The sequence below is a fragment of the Echinops telfairi genome, unplaced genomic scaffold (genome assembly GCF_000313985.2).
Source record: "Echinops telfairi isolate 266 unplaced genomic scaffold, ASM31398v2 ScPeMD7_60;HRSCAF=208, whole genome shotgun sequence".
NCBI classification, from domain to species: Eukaryota; Metazoa; Chordata; class Mammalia; order Afrosoricida; family Tenrecidae; genus Echinops; species Echinops telfairi.
The window spans coordinates 20,164,126-20,170,862 of NW_022103958.1; the positions used below are offsets into that span (position 1 = coordinate 20,164,126).

At 56.3% G+C, this 6,737-nt stretch overlaps 1 protein-coding gene across 1 annotated transcript in view; it reads left to right on the plus strand.

Annotated features, from left to right (window-relative positions):
* Positions 1 to 5,755: 5,755 nt before the first annotated feature.
* The window catches only part of PAX6 (paired box 6), a 28,123-nt gene continuing 27,141 nt past the window's right edge, over positions 5,756 to 6,737 (plus strand). The window contains exon 1 of the mRNA XM_004708266.2: positions 5,756 to 5,840. The gene's annotated coding sequence lies outside the window, so the exon portion shown is untranslated. The remainder of the gene's footprint in view (positions 5,841 to 6,737) is intronic.

Consider the following 6,737-nt stretch of genomic DNA (forward strand, 5'->3'; position numbering starts at 1 on the left):
CCCCCGGAACTAGGCCCGACTGGCTTCCGGTGGTCTTGAGCTCCTGGAACCCGCGAAGATGAGGCCTTTTTCTGTACTCATCTCTCCCGCCTGGGCCTTGCTTCCCTCTCAGCAGCCTAGGACTTGGGAGGCAGGAGGCCTCAGCGTTGAGGCTGCTCCATTCCTTCAGCACACTTTCCTGTGAACACTGGAGTTTGGCGGGAGTCAAGGCCATGCCTTGAAAGAGGGATTGAGATATCAACAGAATCCGTCAAGTTCAGATTCTAGCTCAGGGTGCAGGGAGCTTAAAACAGCGTGGTTAAAGAGTTTACACTCGCTTACACTTTAGCCAAACTCACCCTCTCACCCTCACCCACTGTGGACTCCGGCCACCTCCCCTAACCTTCAGCTGAGCAGGAATCCCAGGGCCAGCAGGACAGGATGGGGAGCCACCAGCTCCCTGCTCCTCCTAAGACTCCTCGAATGGCCTCGAGTCACCCAGGGGACCTACCAGTGGGCTGGCCCTGACCCATAGGCCAAGGAGGACCCCTATTGGAACTGGATGAATACAGAAAAGCAGCCTTCACTTTGGGTAGGACAAAGAGGGGTGGTTTTGTAATTGCCTTCTGGGTGACACAGAGCCCAATGGTCAGGGGAGGAGTCCCTGACCTAGGAGCAGCCTTGGGCCACACCAGGTTTTCAGCTGCTTAAGTTAGCCCCCAAGTGAGGCCACTGCTGATAGCTTGGATCCAGAAACTCAAGTTTCCCTCTTAAGAACAAGACTTGGAACATGAAAGGACTTGCCTCTGCCCTCTAGCTTTTGCCCTCTACAAGGTGAAGGGGTGGGGGGTGGGGAACCTCCCCCTAACAGACTTGTGGTAAGGCTCCCTTCATTCTGATCTGCTTCTGGGGAGAAGGGGTGCTAAGGTCCCAAGCTGTTGGTCCAAGCTAAGAAGGAGCCACTCCCCAGGGTAACAAGGTCTCACCCATCTTACTGAACCCTGCAGAGACTTCACACTGGCTGGCATTCCTTGGGTGGAGGGTGCCCTTCCAGGCTTGCTAGGGTTGGGGTTCAAAAATACAGCCAGGATAGAGACACACACACCCCTGCACCCAAGCCTTTGGCACTAGGGGAGGGGGGTCTCCGTGCTTCTCGAGTGTTTACCTCAGCGACCCCTTATCTTATATGTAATAGCAATATATATGTTAATTGAAAACTTCTGAATTTAAAAAGGTTGTGACAAGTTATAATTTGTCCTGTCAATGCTGGAATCCTTATTTATCTCTTTAGCTTGCCTCCTGCTCTCGCCTGTCAGCTAACAGCTTGCCTAACTCGTTGACTTCCTTACTCATGGCACGGAAATGACAAATGTGCTGTTTTATCCGTACAATTTATTTCATTATTGTTGCCAGCACGAAACATCACAATCAATCATAGGGAAGTCCAGTTGGCAGGTGTCAATCTTGGTGTGTTTTTGTACGTCTCAGTCTATATTTAATCCAATTATAAGGGTCACGGAGTAAGTGCCAATCCTCTTGTTACAACTCACATCTTATTTAAGATTTAAAGTAAAAAAGTCAACTCGATCACATGGACCGTTGGGGGAAGTTCGGGGACTCCTTTCAGACCCCCTTTCTTCTCTCTCTCTCTACACACATACACACACACACTTCTCCTCACCTCCTGCTTAAATTATGCAGCCATCCCTTTTTATTAAAGAGTTACGGGGAATCTGAGTTTTATGAGCATTTGTGTGCAAATGAAGGTTCTCCTTATTTTGCTAACGTAGAAGCCGACTTAATGATGAGAGATCTTTCCGCTCATTGCCCATTCAAATACAATTGTAGATCGAAGCCGGCCTTGTCACGTCGAGAAAAAGTGAATTTCTAACATCCAGGACGTGCCTGTCTACTTTCAGCGAACTGCATCCAATCACCCCCAGGGAATTCAACTAATGTCTCCACCCGCACGGGGGAAAGAAAGGAATCAAACATGGGCTATGGGCTGAGTGACTATGAAAATGCTTAGAAGCAACGGAGAAGCAGAGTCTTCTGGAACTAATTGTAATAGAGATGCTTTTTGTGGAAAAGCAAACTGAAGGATTTGAAGATTTTTCTACACCATCAAAACTTTTTTCTTTCTTCTTTTTTTCTTTTACAGTGGAGTAGAATGAACAGAAGAGTGAGAAGCAGCTGAGCATTTCTTTGAATGAGCAGAAAAATAATTGAGTCGCAGAGAACCCAGAGAATTGCATATAATTGTGCCATTGTGCAGCCCTTTAGAAGAGGGTAGAGAGATGGCAAATATTATCTTCGCTAAATATTTCCCTTTGGGACGCTCGAATTCACACACCGTCCCTTCAGTTTTGATTCAAAGTGAAAGTCCTGTTAAAACAAGTTTGCAATTTACAGGGGAGGGAGGGAGGCGGAGGACATGCAGGAGCCACATGCGCTGTCCAGTGCATTAAATTCCTCAGCTGATATGTGCATTTCTGGGTAGTCCAGCTATTTGAAATGACACGCAAGTATAAACCGTATTTTTTCTCAATAAGTTGAGAACTTTATCCTCGCTAGCCATTCGTTTTGATATGGAAACGCTTTATTAAACGACTTTCAATTAATACCCACCCGAGGATAATTTTGAAAACCAAAGTTAGCAAGACGCTTTATCATCCCGACTTCGCAAAATAAAAACGAAATCTTGAAGTTAAAAAGATCTACTTTTCAATTCTTGGGGGACAAATGGCGGTTTGGGTGTAAAGACAAACACTGACTCAATTCCCAACCTTGAGCATAGATTCCTCAGATGGACAGGCAAACCTGGGAGCCCCTTTATCTGCACAACAAAGTAGTTAAACAGAGATGGGCAAGAGAGAGAGAGAACATACCTTAGTCAAGAACACCAGATCTTAGCTACAGTGCAAGCCATGGGCGGGTTCTTGGATGCCGCTCTCTGGGTTCACTTCCGTCCAAGCTAAACTCTCTGATTCACCACCACCACCCCCTTAAAGCACACACACCTTACCACACCTCGTTGTCCACCATCTCTACCTCAAATCTTTTCCCCTCAACTCCCCACTTTGCCTCGCTGGCTGAAAGGGAGGCTCTGGGCTGACCCACTGCGGTGAACTGGATGGCCAAGCAGACCTCCTGGGCTGGGCTGCCGCAGAGGAGGACCAGGACTCTGGGTGGCCCTGGGAGTCTGGGATTTGCAGGCTGCTCTCATCCAAGCTAGAGGAAGCCTGGAGGAAACTGGATTTCTTATCCGCGTCTGGCCCTTTGCACCCGACCGTTCTACAGCCCACCTCAGGTCACACTCCGAGGTTGGGGGCAGGCGGAGGGGACGTTGGACTTTTCGCGACGCCCCCTGGGCCACCGGGGGTGCCCTTCTATCCCTGATGCTGACCAGTAAGGCCTAGAGAAGCTGCGTCCGCCCATGCCAAGCGTCGAAGGCTGGGCACCGCACCAGGCCGGGCCGGACAGCCCCACGGAGGCTGCTGGCAGGAGTGGGAACACAGCCCCCCTTCACCCCCGTCCCCGCTCTCCCCCACCCCCAGCCCCGCCGCCTCAGGTTAGAGGAGTGTCTCTTGTCTCCTCCGGGGTCAAGAACCTGCAGAAATGGGTCAATCTGTGTCCTTCCTAGAGTCGACCCTGGAGTAAGCTCCCACCCGCCTGCCTGCCTTCTGTGCCCCGGGGCAAATGGAGGGCGGCTCCTGGGTTGGCCTGGAGCTCGGAAGACCCAGGTCTCGCCTCGCTGCCAACGCCCGAGTGCGCCCTTTATTGACAGGCAGATAAGCAGGCGGGGTCCGTGGCGTTTCCAGCGTAGCTCTCAAGCACCCTGCTGGGTTGCAGGGATCCACCGCACTTAACCGCCTGCACTCCAAACAAGCCCCGAGCCGCCTCCTGGTCTCAACGGAAGGGGGGGTAGGGAGAGGGCCATGGACAGACGCGGGGCACCGCAGGCCTACCCAGGCCTGGGGCCTATCCACAGCCCACTCTTGAATGCGGAGTGGGGGAGGCGGCAGGACTTCCGGAAGGCTGCGGGGTGAGCGGCTAGGAGCTAACCAAGAAAATAGGTCACCGTGGCTGTTAAGGGGGAGGCAGAGAAACCCTAACAAACGCCGGAAGCCCCTCTCCCGTGTCAAACCAAGCTTGGGCGGAAGGAACAGTCCTGTCCCAGTCCGAACTAGAGTGGCCGGTGTGGGTATGTGGGGGAGGGGGGTGTTAAGGGGAGCGGTGATAGATCTTCCCTGGCCCTGATTTGAGAGGACGGAGGGGTGGAGGGAGAAGAGTGTGTGGAAAGCATACGGGTCTGGGACGTTTGTAAATAAGACCACCCCACTGAGACCTGTCCACCAACCAGCTCCCTCTCCTCCCTACGCTCACCCTGCCCGTGGGATCTCCACGGTTCAAGCGAAAGAAAAAGCTATCGAGTCTGGCTGGGAGCTGGCCTGGCCCAGAAGAGTCGCAGGCGGGCTGCCGGGAGCCGCCTCGCGACCGGTTGCGAAGAATTGCACCTGTACAGGTGTGCCGGGGGCGGGAGCGAGATCGCTCAGCCTCGAGCGCCTCGGCGCCATCTGGGATCGGCTTAACCCTGGCTGCTCCTTCCCGAGCAAGGTGGCCCTGGGACCCTGCCCGCCCGACACCAGTCCCAGTTCACCTGGGCTGGGTCTCCACCGAGCTTCAATTGATGCCCCATCTTGAAGCCACTTCATTAAGGCCCCTTTCCCCTCTGGACCCAAGTTCTGTTACTTTCAAGTTCAAGCCCAGGGTGGAGGCATAGGGGGAGGATCCTGGGAACCGGGGCTTGGTCCTGCTGGGGAGGACGCTGAAGGTCCGCACCAGTCAACCTCGCCACTGCAAGACGGCCTGGCCGGGCTGGGAGTAGTCATCTCCCAGTCCGCAGTGGTTGTGAGAGGCACAGAGTGACCGGCACAGACCACTGGGTCACGGTCTTGCCGATCCTGCCCCCGTTTCTGCAACCGCAGGAAGGGGAATCTTGACTTCCGAATCTGGGGCTTTCTTGGTTTCTTTCTGTAGGCCACAGTTAACCCCCAAGGCAAAGAGAACAAATCCACCTGCACTTTCTTCCTGCCTGAGCCTTCTGGCCCAGGGGCTGAGGGAAGTCCAGTCTGGGTTCACTTCGCGAGACCTCAGCGGAGCTGGCTAGGGTTTAAGCCTACCCTAGGATGGAGGGGCCCCTGAACCCCGCGTCTGTGCCCTTGGAGGGCGCTAGGGCCTGGTTGGGGTACTCATCAGATCTCCAGTTCTTTCTGAAAATAACTCCTGGGGCGCGTCCCCGTCACAACCCCGGCACGGCTCCCTCTGATAAAGCAACTTGGCCGAGGAGAGGAGGAAAGGACCGAGTGGGCATCCGGGTAACTGGTCTCCTGGGACCGCTTGCTGGGTGGGGTAGAGAGAACAGACACAGCAGGACTAGTTTGCTTGGGAGTTGATCTACGCCCTGAAGGAAAGTGGAGCTGGCTGGACCCTGCGAAGCCCGGCAGCCCAGAGCTTGGCCGGGGAGGGCTCGGTGGGTGTGCTGCGACCGGAGCGGCGCGGGGAGGCCAGGCCGGGCCCGGGCCGGGTGTAAAGCTCGCCGGCGCCGAGCGGAGCCCAACTCTGGCCTCCGTGACGTCACGTGGGCTGGTCAGCCAATGAGGGCGGCGCTGGCTTGGATATTAAGGAAAGTTAGCGCCTGCCGGAGCACCCTCTTTTCTTATCTTTGACATTTAAACTCTGGGGCAGGTCCTTGCGTACAACGCGGCTGTCAGATCTGCCACTTCCCCTGCCGAACGGCGGTGAGAAGTGTGGGAACCCGCGCAGCTCCGCTCACCTGCCTCCCCGCCCTCTGCTCCCAGGTAACCGCCCAGGCTCCCGGCCCAAGCCGGCCCTCGGCCGGCGGCGCTGCTCTGCCACCCCTGAAGCCCCCCAACCCCCACTTCCGAGCCAGGGACCCAGGGACTTGGCTGTTAAACGGAGGCACGAAGAGCTTACGGGAAGTTACTGAGGAGGGCTGGCACTGGGCGGGGGGTGCGGGGAGGGTGAGGAGGCTAGGTGGGGGTTGTCTTGTCTTTGCCGAGCGCGCTTCTCCGCAAAGGTGGCAACATTGTCCTTTCCCCAGAGTGGATCCCTGTGGATCGTGAGTTGGGTGGGTCGGGGGTCTGCAGCTACTGTCTGCGGAAGCAGAGCCTGGGACATGCAGGAGCTGGGTGCCAGTCGCACCTCTCTCACGTCCGCATGGCAAGAGCCCCACGAACGCGCGTGGAGAGGCCCCCACGGTGGGTGGCTGACGCTCGTGGGAACGCCCCTCCACCGGCCAAGCTAGGGGCGGCGGAAGTTGCCCGCGGAGGCAAAGAGGAGCTGGTTGGACGGCCGCGCCATCGCCGCGCTGCGGTTCCTTTCTCGGAAAGGAGCGGGGGACGAAAGAATGCGGCGCGCGGAGCCGGGCAGCGCGCAAGGCCCCCGGCGTGTGATTTGAGCTTCCCTGCGGAAGACCTAACAATTAGCGATTCTCACTGAGCTAGAACGCGGGCTCGGGTTGCAGCGGGTGCTGCGTTTGCAGCCGCAGCAGGAAGCTCGGGGACGCCGGGGACGCCGGGCTGCTGCTGCGGGCCCCGAGCCCGGGGCTGGAAGTTTCCCAGAAGCAGGTCAGGGTGGGGACGCCCTCAAACTTAGATGAACTCGTGCGCCCATGGGGGAAAGCCCTGCGAGTCCAGCCGCAAGTGGCAGAGACGACCAGGAGGACCCAGGCGGGC